Source organism: Psammomys obesus, unplaced genomic scaffold, assembly GCF_907164565.1.
Source record: "Psammomys obesus unplaced genomic scaffold, mPsaObe1.curated_primary_1811, whole genome shotgun sequence".
Lineage (NCBI taxonomy): Eukaryota > Metazoa > Chordata > Mammalia > Rodentia > Muridae > Psammomys > Psammomys obesus.
This window is the reverse complement of record NW_026592710.1, coordinates 6,591,769-6,604,234: the sequence shown is the minus strand read 5'-3', so window position 1 is coordinate 6,604,234 and position 12,466 is coordinate 6,591,769. Positions and strand designations below refer to the sequence as shown.

Sequence of the window (12,466 nt, the reverse complement as noted above, 5' to 3'; positions counted from 1 at the left end):
TGATGTCCCACAACTTAAATCCCAGCACTTAGGAGGTAGGAGGCAGGAGCAGACAAATCTGTATGATCTGGTCTACATAGTGAGTTCCAAGCCAGTCAAGACTACATAGTGAGACCCTTTCTCAAAAACAAAACAAGCACCTATCCCAGACCAGGAAGGCAGAGACAGAAGGACATGTGGGGTTTGCTGGCCAGGCAACCATTCACCATAAACTTCAAGCCAATCAAAGGCCTTGTCTCAGAAAACAATGGATGACTCCAGGAATGGAGGTTTTGGTTTCTTTAAAAGCTCAGTTATGTAAACAGGTTTTTTTGTTTTAATTCCAAGTGTGGGATATGGAATTGCTTTTAGTTTGTCCTTTAGTTTGTCCACAGCTGATAACTGCCTTGTGCAAGGGCATGATCTTTGCCAGCTGCAATTAGTTCAATTCTGAGGACTCTGAGAGGGTATAAATAGGAAAGACCAGAGAGAGAAGGCGAGGGCTTCAAGGAGATGAACAGATGGAGAGAGGGCTTGGAGGAGACTGATGGAGGCTGAAGAAGGCTGCTGCATTTGCTGTTTGCTGTTGCTGAACTGCTAGATATCCTAATGACTGAGACTGATATTTTTTCAAAAAACCCAACAACCCTAACCTGCTGTAACTAAGTCTAAAGAGCCTATATTCTCTTTCCTTTTTAACCTTCTTTCTCTCCTACCTATGGTTGGGGGGGTCGGAAGGGAGGTAAAGGCTTAAAGAACTCCAAATAAAATAAAATAGTTTAAAAACAGCACCTACAGACTCCCAACAAACCACTGCTAAGCTTGTTCTCTAGTCTCCCCATATATGTACACACAAACACATAAACATACATGCATGCATACAACACACAAGAAAAGCAGCTAGAGAGGTAACAATCTGTACTCTAAATCACTTATACACCCCAGATCTAGACTATTTTATTGACTAGTTTTCTTCTTATGGCATAGTTAGAAGCATTAGCAAAGTAGAACACAGCAAAAATTCCAGAACCATTCCCTAATATTAAAGGGACAATAAAACATTGAAGTTTACCATTTGAATATTTCTCATATCTTGCCTATTTATCTTTGATCTTGTGAGATTCCCATTTGCTCTCAGAGGCAACATGGATTATTAGGAGTAAGGAGAAAACAAATTGATTCTTCCACAAAGTAAAGAAACAGAAATGAGTAATACTTGTTTATTATGAAGGATATCAGATGTGTTGGCTAGTCTTTTATCAACTTGACACAAGCTAGAGTCATCTGAGAAGAGAAGACCTCAGCTAAGAAAACGCCTCCATAGATCAGCTGTAGGCAAACCTATGGAACATTTTCCTGATGGTTGGTGTGGGAAGGCCCAGCTAACTCCAGGCAGCACAACTCCTGGGTGGTCCTGGGTTGTGTAAGACAGCAAACTGAGCAAGCTATGGGGAGCAAGCCAGTAAGCTGGGTTCCCCAGTGCTCTCTCCTTTCAGTCCCTACCTCCAGGTTCCTGCCTTGAGCTGCTGCCTTGGCTTCCTTTGGTGATTTGATATAACTGGTAAGCCAAAGAATCCTTTCCAATCCAAGCTGCTTTTATTCAAGGTCTTTACCACAGCAATAGAAAGCCAAACTAATACATATGTATGTATGTGTGTGTGTGTGTGTGTGTGTGTGTGTATTATACTATTTTTTAAATTCCTTGATGTCAATTTGCTGCTTTAGAATATTGGGCTAATAATAATTTTTTTGAAATAAAAGTTATCTTAGTGTAATGAACTCAAAATAAAAACTAGATTAAGGTACCTACTGAAGCAAACACCTGCCCAATTCCAAACTTTATGCATCTCAGTGGAATTTCTCAAAAAACTTTTTTTTTTCAAGACAGGGTTTCTCTGTGCAACTCTGCTTCCTGGACTTTGTAGACCAAGCTGGCCTTGAAATCACAGAGATCAGCCTGCTATGCCTCCCAAGTGCTGGGATTAAAGGCATGGACCACTACACCTGGCTTCACAAGTTTTAAGATTTACTTATTTAATTATTTTATGTGTACGTATGTGCACCATGTCCTCCTGCCTCTGCAACTATGAGAGACAGAGACAGACAGAAAAAGACAGACTGAGAGAGGCAGAGAGGGAGAGGTGTGTATGTGTGTATATTCTTGATCTTTGACCCTCTGGTCATTCTGTGAAAGTGCAAAATAGATCACATGTCAAGAATGCTGCTTTTTGCATCTTAACTCAATGCCAAGACTCAGACTGAACAGCAATAGTCTCTGATAGATCAGATTTTCAATTTCCAGTGTGGCTGAACAAGCTCAGCCAGGCTCTCTAACTGTTTTCTTTTAACTGCTGTCTAAAATAACCTGATACAATTTTCAGATTTACCAGACATATGTCCTCCTGCCTCTGCAACTCTGAAATCAAGAATCTTCCTTTGCACTGCTGACATGGTTTGTTTGTTTTTTCTCAGAAATCAAGAGCTGCCTTAAACAGTTTGCAGTTGGAGATGCAGCCCACTTGTGTGTTGAAAGCCCTGGATTCTATCCCCATTCTGAGGGGTTAGGGGAGGCACCTCTGGATTGGAGGAAATAGTCCCCACCGTTCATCAGCTTGCAATAAAGTATTCTAAATGGAAATTATATTTTTCATTGAAAAAAAAAAAAACAGCTTAGTTATAATGCTATATTCCTAGCTTGAAAAGCAAATGGATTTAGATTTATGTTTTTATTTGTGTATGTGTTTATGGGGTATGTGAAATATGAATTCAAGTACTTGAGTCCAGGAAAGGGTGTCTGATCCCCGAGCCATCTGGCCAGCCTGTAGGTTAGTTTTTAAAAAGGATCTTTTGTTTGTTTGCTTTCTTTTCGAGACAAGGTCTCACTATGTAGCTCTGGCTGTCCTGGAACTCACTATGTAGACCAGGCTGGCCTCAAACTCACAAAGATCTGTCTCAGCTTCCCAAGCGCGGGGATTAAAAGTGTGTGACACTATACCGGCTTTAAAAGGACCTTTGAACAGCCTTTCTTCCTTTCACTTAGAAAATATTGAGAAGACTTAATACATATACCTTTGTACCTGGATGCTCAAACACCTTTCCCTTAGACTGTCTTTTGAATTTTATTTTGTTTTTTCAGACAGGGTCTATGTAATACAGGTTTACCTCCTCCTGCCTCAGTCTCCTGAGGTTTATAGGCATGCACTACAATACCTGATCCACTTTAGAATTTAGCATCAGAAAGTTTCTCTTGACAAGCTATTAACTTTTCTTTTGCCAGATTAAAAACTCTATGCTTTATCTTTTCCCTTTTGCTTTGATTTCTAAGTGTTTCAAAACTAAACTTAAACAGCCACATTAGTTCAGGCAAGCTACATTTTTAGGTATTCCTCTGTACACAGATTTTTGCTTACTTATATTTTAAATCATTTATATATATTTTAAATCACATATATATGGAGCTTATAGTGATTTTCTCAAATACTTTCCAAAGGCAGTAAGTATTACAAATTATAAATAAACAAAATTTTCTCATAGTGGCATAGTGGCTTATTTTATTATTTATTTTACCTGGAATATATATCATACAGTCCAAGTACTAGTTCTTAAAAACCAAAACTGAACAACTCAGCAAGCCTTTAAAAGTTATACAAAGCTTTGTGTTCAATGAACTTGCTAGCTGTGTTCCGTGGACAGGAACACAGGGGACCCAGAAGACTAACACCAGCCCCACAGACAAAAGCAGACAGAAGCTCGAGGACAGAGCACGTTAGGTGAGCCACCCTTCTAGAAAAAAGGGGTAAAATGTGCATCCACTCCCCACCCCCCGCAATGAAGGCTAGAAACCTGCATAGGACAGGATCAGAGAAGGAGGGGACACTTGAACCATTCATGCTGGGGTGGCAAAAACTGAAAATGCCAACGCCCAGCATAACTGACTGGATGTAATAAGCAAGAGAAAGCAGACAGGAATGAAGAAGGAATTTTTCTCCCCTTATCACTTTATTCTTTTAATAAAACAGACTTGCACTTTTGTATATATAGTATAGGAAGTTTCTACCTTGAAGGAACCTTCATTCTACTGGGGAAAAGAGGCATTAAAAGCAGTGAGCTACCATGAAGGTAACTGAGGGGAAGGAAGTAAAGGAGAAACGGTATGTAGCTATGCAGCTAAGTCAGGGAAGGCTTTGTTGAAGCAAAAATCTGAAAGAGGTGAAGATGCTAGCCAAGCAGATTAGGGAGAACGCACAACCCACGCTAAAGACAGAATCTGAGTCCTAAGGTAGAACTTGCCAGGCGTGTTGAAGGAACAGTGATGAAAGTCGGTGAAGGAGAACTAGGAGCAACCAATGAAACAAATCTCAAAAGATTAGGAGCCAGTGATACACAGAGCACTAGCCAAGGGATTAGCTGAAGTCAGAGAGAATAAACCTTTCTCAAATTGGAGGAAAAAGGGGTGGGGGGCAGGGAAGTTTGCAAAAGAGAAAGGGGGAGGTTGAAGGAGCTCATGCCTTTTTGCCTGTGAGATAGTACATACATTTTCTGCTAAGCAGAGGCAGTGGGAGGCTTAACCCACTGTAAACATCCTGAGAGGACCAAGCGGACCTGCTTCAGCAAACATCAAAAAGAAACTGAGGGACTCCACACTGGTGGCAGTACAAATCCCCAGCCCTATGTGAGGCTTCTCCATGAAACCAGAGGAAGAACGGAAGATATGGATAGCAGGAATGACTCAAGCTGGCATGTGTAAGAAAAGAGCTGGAGCAACAACCCCCAGATATCAGCATAGGAAAAAAAGAGACTCCGAGCCTTGGAGACTCAACATGGGAACATACAAGCAAAGAGACTACAGAAGTGAAAACCGTAAGTTATCAGGGTTTAAGAACAGAAGGTAAATTTGAGTTCGCAAAGCGATGACATGTTAAAAGATGTGGTACAATACTAAGCAGAAAAGAAGCACTGCAGTGCATGAGTAAAAGTGAAGGAATTTTAAGGGAAGGGTAGTTCCTGAGATCTAGTGATGACAGGGACGTCATTTAACATGTTTCAGTTTCTTCATGGGAGAAACGGACAATATCTACTTGGCACGGTGGTCTACGAATTAAGTTAATAAATATGCTTACAAAAGAACCTGACATATAGAAACTGCTCAATATAAGTACAATACTTTTATCATTACTGCTGCTGCTACTACTGTTTGTTTATATAATCACTGACAGTTGCCAAGATGATGTGAAAAATCTGTATGAGGCTAGAGCCTCAGCTCCATAGTAAAGGCCCTCGCTCAGTATGTGCAAGCCCAGCAAATGCAATGCCTAGCAACACAAAAACAACAATAAAATAAAATCCGAATGGGAGGGAAAACTAAACCAAGGGGTACCCAAATTACCAAAGGGGGGAATGAGAGAAACTATATAATGACAGAACGACAAGCTTTGTTGTAAACAACATGACAGTACATTTTTAAAATGTAAAATTAAGTTTAAAAGCCTTATGGGGCTGAGGATTTAGGTCAGTGGTACAGCACTTGCCTAACAAGTTCAGTCCTCAGCTCCCCCAACCAGAAGAAGTTTTTGTATCTAAAAGATCTTTTTATTCTTTTAGTGTCTGTGCTGCCAAAGTGAGCACTATTTTCAGTCTCTTAACTTGCACCGCATATGCAACCACAAACAATGATGAGATCATGAGCACTATACAGCGTGAGAAAGAGGGAAGGCCGACTGGACAGCACAAGCCTCCCACAGCACCAGAGCCGTGCACTCACTGCACTGAAATAAAGGGACTATACTAGGTGCGATTAAAAGAGGAGTCTAAAAACAAATGGTGGCACTGACACTCTCTTAGGATAAAGACCGAAATCTCTGTATGGGCTCAATTAACTCCTAACAACTAAGAGAACAAATCAACCCCTGCGCTGTTAACAAAAATAAAACAAAACAAAAATACCTCTCAGCAGTCCAAGACACACACCTTTTACAAGAATTTCCTATCACAGCCACATCTGTTTAATGCTTTATCCTACATCAAAATAAAGGTTCCAGAAGTATACATATTTATTCACTCTCCTACAGAGTTCACAAGTTTACTAGTATGTGTTCAAACAGACCTCTTTCAAAAGAGGACGCCGCAGTGAAATAGGAACGATAGATACGCCTTTAATTGTAGGGCGCTGTGAATTATATCACATCAGTTTACAAGACCAAAGGGATATGCTTACTCTTGGGAAAGAAAGACTGGTTGCAGTGAGTAGCCTGGGAAGGGGCTTACAAAGAAGGCAGCAAAGAGTCATTGTTGGCCTTTATTTTGTACACAGAACAAGACCAAACAGAAAAAACAGGCTAGAAAGCTCGGCCTTGGAAACTGTTGACAGACTTCTCTTGAGCAGTAATTTATTCCCTGCACTAACTTAGTAAAGAAAAAAAAAAAAAAAGTGCATTCATAGCTGGTCCTGAAATGGAAAGCAGTCTGTCCTATGCCTTAGAAACTGTACTTAATTGGATAAAAATATTCAACAGTGAAGACATATACAGATTCAAAAAATCTTTCCCCTATCTCAAATTCACAATCAGGTCTAATCTTATCAAATGTTTAAATTATACTTAATCTCAGTTCTTTACATATACTTAAAACTACTCATGGAATCATGAAACAGACATTTTTATTTCTTGAATATTAATGTACTTGAATATTACGTGAATATTAATGTACAGGCTAGCAAGATGGCTCAGCAGCTAAAAAGCACCTCTTGCTCTTGAGGAGCACCCTGGTTCAGTGCCCAGCACCCATACAGTGGCTCAAATCACCTGTCACCCCAGGTCCAGGGGATCTGGCTCTCATTTGTCCTTGGAGGGCACCAGACATGCGCATGGTGCACATACATACAAACCAGCAAAACTCTCGCACACATAAAATAAACCAGTACACTAAAGAGAAAATTAGTGTCGTTGGAAGTTTAAAGAGATTACTGAACGGTAAAAATTACAAAAAAAAATAAAGTGTGTTGACTTTCCTTAGAAAAACATTACAATTTGTTTTTAGGAGTTATTCTTAAGTAGACAAAAAAATTAAATAAGGAATTTATGCATTAAAAAATGGAGTAGGGAGAGTAGGAATATAGCTCAATAGTAGACAGCTTGTCTAATGTCTAAGACCTGGCTTAGATCTACAGCCTCCATTGCCAAAAACAAGTGTGTGTGTGTGTGTGTGTGTGTGTGTGTGTGTGTGTGTGTACACATAAGGATGGCAGGAGTCATTTCTCCAGTTCCTGTGCATGTTCAAAATATAGGAAAACACATTTTCAGGCTTCCTCTGAGCCTTATTGATCATTTCTAGATCTACTTTAAAACATCAAGATGAGTAATCTTCAAAGTCCATGCTCAAAATAGAACATTAACAACATCAATTACTTCATAATCGATATTAACAAAATTAGAAAACACTACCACACTCCTCAAATGAGAACCCAAGCTAACACTTTGTTATGACTAAGCCAAGAGCACCAAGTGCCAGCCTTTAAATAAATTACCCACTAAAATATCACTTTTTAACAGTTTCAAAGCCAATCACCACTTTCTCTGGGTTAAGACGGGCACATCATGACACAAAGCAGCAGCTTAGTGTTGGCAGAACAGCTGCTTGGAACAGTGAGAGCAACAGACGCAAGAGATCTGTTGACAATCTAATTTAGGCTACCTCCAGATTCCACAAGGATGACAACCTGCATCCTCAGAAATACTGCTGTAAGTCTTCTCTGCTACCAGAATATTCCAGTTTACCTAATCTCTGCATGTTGAGACACTATGCAAATCTATCCACGTAATGCAATATGCTGAGCGCCTCCAACATGGTAAAGTGGCCTTCGCACAGGAAAGGCATCAACAGGCCTTTGAGGGCCAAAGCAGCAATGGGTATCGATGATAAGTACAGAAATGCAGAATTTCACCCCAATTAGAATGGAATCTTCAATCCAGTTTACCCTGAAGGCTCCTATAGCAATTCACCCAAGAGAAAAAGTGATTTTGTAGCTCATTTTTGCTTTCACAGTAGGCGAGAGATTGCGTTGCATGAACAATGACTAGCTTGCTCCGGGCGGCCTCCCAACCCCCACAACTTGGCTTCTGGTGTGGCCAGTCACCCTGAAAGCTGCCAGGGCTGTCACTCGGTGCCTTCCAGCAACCGGACTTGGCTCCTAAAGGATTTGTCAGATCATCCTCCCAATATGGCTGCCAGAGTAATCCTGGTCGGCAGAACGTCGAGCCCACACCAGCCTTCCTCCCAGCTGGCCAGCATCCAACAAGCCCCCTCCCTTTGCATCGCTTCCTCCGTCCAGCCCTTGCGCTCCACCGGATGCCCTTTCCTACCTACATCGGGCACAGGGGCATTGCCACATTCCCAAGTCAGAACCCTGATGCCAACCACAATGGGGGTGAGAGAGCAGAAGTAGGGAAAGATCGGCTGGCTTCACGCCGGGCAGGGCCGGCTCCCTCAGAGCTGCAATGTGCGCAGATACCGAGGGAGAGCGACGGCTCGGCTGGCCCGCGGACAGAGCGGGGCCTGGCAGCCCGGGGGTAAGCCGAAGGCTGGTGCAGGGCACTGCGGGGGACCGGCCGGCCGCTGGCCCAAAGCCCGGGGCTCGCGGCCGGCCAGCCGGGTCTCTCCGCTGAGGGCGCGGCTCCTCACCGCGGACCCGGTGCCCCGGCCGGCCGCGCCGCGTCCTCGCTTCGCCCCCGAGGCCCGACACCGGCCCGGGGTCCCTCCCGCGGGAGCGGCCGGGCCCCTCCGCCGGCGCCGCAGCACCCCCGACCGCCTCCCCTCGGCCGCCCCGCCTCAGCCTCCCCCCAGCCTCCTCACCTCAGCCGCGCTGCGGACCGACGGGCGGGCCGGCCGAGTCAGAAGACGCCGCGGCGCGCAGGGGCGCGGGAGGCCGGGCACCGACGCAGCTCAGCGCGAGCAGCGGCCGCCGCGAGCCGCAGGGCGCCGCTCCGCAGCCCCATCACGCAGCCGCCCGGCGCTGCATCGAGGGTCGGCGGGAGGCCGGGGCGCGGCGGTGGCTGCGGCGGACGAGCGGAGAGAAGCTCGGAGGCGAGCTGTCGCCTCCCAGGACCACAGCCGTCTGACTACACCGCTCGCCAAACTCCGCCCGAAGCCGCCGGCGCGGGACACCGCCCCGAGCTAGAGCGCCGCGCGTCACCTCGGCCCGCCCAGCAACCGAGACCGACGTGGAATGTGACCAATCGAGATGAAGATCTTGAGACATCTGGCCAATGGTGAGGCGAGTCTGGCAGAGGGGGCGGGAGATGCCGGCGGAGCGGCGGAGACGCTGGAGCGCCCCCTGGTGGTCCGGGAGCGGATGCGGGTGCGGGCGTGCCGGGTGGGCGAAGCCGGTGTCCAGAGTTCCCTCCTGGGTGACCCCTGAAGGGTGTTAACGGGTAGACTCCGCGCCTGTGTAGCCGGATGACCCGCTTCGTAAGGGGACAAAAGCTTGGCTCCGTGACCAGGCGGGACTGGACGGTCCAGGTGCCATCCGAGAGCTGGGATTCTGTGGGAGCGGCCGAGTGAGGAGTCATTGTCCGTTTGGAAAACAGCTCACACGGTGTAGCCGCCGAGCCCGGCGCGGTGGGAACGGAACCCCGCGCGGGCATGAGTGTATCCAGCAGAAAGCTTCCTGGCCTATTCTTGTCGAACCCCAGCACAACACCTCCCACACGCCACCTTGGGAGAAAAGGAGGAATGAGTAATGGGAAAGCATGACTTGGTGGGCATTCAGCGTCTCCTTGGGAGACGGCACGCTGTGCTGAGCAAAGGAACAAAACGCTTTGTATCGCGCCCAGTGAATGGACTGCGAGGCCTGTGAGAGAAGCCCCTGAAGGGGGTTACCAGAGCTCATAAGAACACAAAAGCGCGACGAGCCATGTTTTTTTAGAAATCAGATTTAGGTTCAGCTCAAAAGAAAAGCCCCACAGCCGTTCATAAGCAGCTCGATTCAGTACTTAGTAAAATATCACAATGACAACCTGCCAATCACTTTGCTTTTTAAGGTTAGAGGACTTGTTTTGGATTTACTAGCAGAGATTGGAAGTAAAATAAGATTTTTTTTTTCTCATTCCTGACTTTAATACAGTATTACTGGGTAGAGAAAGGACTACACATGAAATTAACTTTCTACACTAATGATTCTGGAAAATCACCGGGCCACTGAAGTCCTCAAACTCCCCAGTTATTCCACATTTATTGGACATTGCTCATTCTGTTTGTTTGTTTGCTTGCTTGCTTGCTTCTGGTTTTTTGTTTGTGTTTTTGTTTTTTCTTGAGACAGGGTCTCACTTTGTTGCTCTGGCTCTCCTGCCACTCACTAAGTAGACTAGCCTCAACCCCACAGAGCTCTGTCTACCTCTGCCTCCTGACTGCTGGGATTAAAGATGTGTGCCGCTAAGCCTGGTTCTTGTTTTATTTATTTATACTCCGCCTTCCCACAAAAGGATTTGATGTAATTTATATTGAAACATACAAGCAATAAAATTGCTTAAAATATTAGGAGCAGCGATTTGTCGGCCAGCCTGAGCTACCTAGGGAAGCCTTGCCTTAAACAAAGGGCCAGTGAAGATAGCCAAGATAGCTCAGTGAGGAAGGGTGCTTCTGGTGAGCCAGTGATCTGTGTTCCAGCTCCAGAGCCCACGTAAAGATGGAAGGAGAGAAACAAGTCAACAGAGTCGTCCTCTGACACATTGTTAAATCAAATTTCAACAGACATTAATAATAAAACAAGAAGTTCTCCTGGAAGGGTAGCTAAATGGTGGAGCACTTGTTTGGCATTCAGGAGGCCCTGAGTTCAGTCCCTAAACTGGAGGAGGAAGAAGAGGAGGAAGAGGAAGAGGAGATGAATCATCACGTATAGGGAAATAGGGAAACAGATTTGCACAGGGGCAAGAGGCTCTGACTTGCACAGTAGGAACAGCGACACACCGTGCACTTCAGAAAGCAAGGAGAAAGGACTTCAAGAGTTCACTATACGGAAGGGATGTTTGAGGGGGGTTAAAGAGATGGCTCAACAGCTGAGAGTTCTTCCGGCTCTTGAAAAGGACCTGAGTTCTCAGTACTCACATTTGGGCAAGTCACAACCCACCTGCAACTCCAGTTACTGGAGGATCTGACATATCTGGCGTCCGAGGGCACCCGCATTCCTGTACACACGTCAACACACAAATACACACATACATGCAATTCTTTTAATTAAAAAAATATTTTAAAATGTTTAAGCAGATAAATGTGCTGACCCTGACTTAAACACTATTCAGTGTATACGTGTCTAAACATAGTACGACATCCTCATTAATACGGACAATTTTAATATTTCCACACAACATAAAGTGTTTTTAAAGCAAATAAGAAGCTACAGAGAAAAACCTGCTTGAGCCAGGAAAGATGGGCTTGTCTATATTCTCAGCACTCAGGAGACAGAGTCTGGAAGATCTCTGCAAGTTGGGAACCAGCCTGTGCTACCTATGGAATAAGCTAGCTGAGGTTACATAGTGAGAGACCCTATCCCACAAAACCAAAGAACCAATTAAACAAACAAAAACACTGTCTCTGCTTGAACAAGCAGAATGCAGAGAAAGAAGGATAATATAAAAAAAAAACTAGAGTCAGGGAGATATACTACCTGAAGACATAGACGCTCGACTCAGCTTCCTGAAGGCCCTGCCCAGACTGAAAGTGTGGTGGCTTCATGAACAGAGCTCCATCAAGTCATGGGAGACACCCACTTAAATCCAAGCTTGGAGCTTCAAGTTTACCAACCCCTACATGGTTTGAACACTCAATGAAGCTCAACCTAAAACGATCTCAGTGGAGACAGTAAGGTAGCAAAAACAGACCCACTGATAGAGACAGATAAGGCCAAATAGCCTGCTATGCATGCCCTTTTGATCCTCTGATGAATGAAGACACTCTGCACAGTCATTCAATTGCTCAGTTAAAATATTTTTATAAAAGAACCTCGACCTTTAAAATCACAAATTATTGTGACAGTGAATACACTACTGTCTGATGGCACTACCCCTGAAAAGCACAAAGATGGTGAGAGAGAAAAGCCATTTGCCTCTAGAGAGACTCTAAAACATGACACAGAGTGGAGCTCTGTTGTATTGATGAAAGAACATACACGCCTAGAAATGGAACAGAGAGTCAGATACACCCAAGGCCGTGGGAACCTAACATATGACCGCAGCAGGATTACAAGCCAGTGGGCCAGGGTTAGCCTATAAATGATAATGAGGGATGCTGGGATAATTGTGTAACTATGACAGAGCAGGGCATGGTACTGCAGACTCACTCTGGGGGCTGAGAGAGATCAGGAGTTGAAGGTCATCCTTGTGTTTGAGGACAACATATGCTACGCGAGATTCCATCTCAAAAAACAACAACAAAAAATGTAGAAAATGTTATCTTTTTTTATACCATGTAAAATAGAAATTCAGGTAGATTAAAAACC

The 12,466-nt window shown here is 44.6% G+C and overlaps 1 protein-coding gene across 7 annotated transcripts in view; it reads right to left on the bottom strand.

The window, feature by feature from the left end:
- The window catches only part of Kif1b (kinesin family member 1B), a 138,899-nt gene extending 129,787 nt beyond the window's left edge, over positions 1 to 9,112 (bottom strand). For all 7 annotated transcript variants that reach the window (XM_055615354.1, XM_055615355.1, XM_055615356.1 and 4 more), the window contains exon 1: positions 8,827 to 9,112. The gene's annotated coding sequence lies outside the window, so the exon portion shown is untranslated. The remainder of the gene's footprint in view (positions 1 to 8,826) is intronic.
- Between the last annotated feature and the right edge of the window lie 3,354 nt (positions 9,113 to 12,466).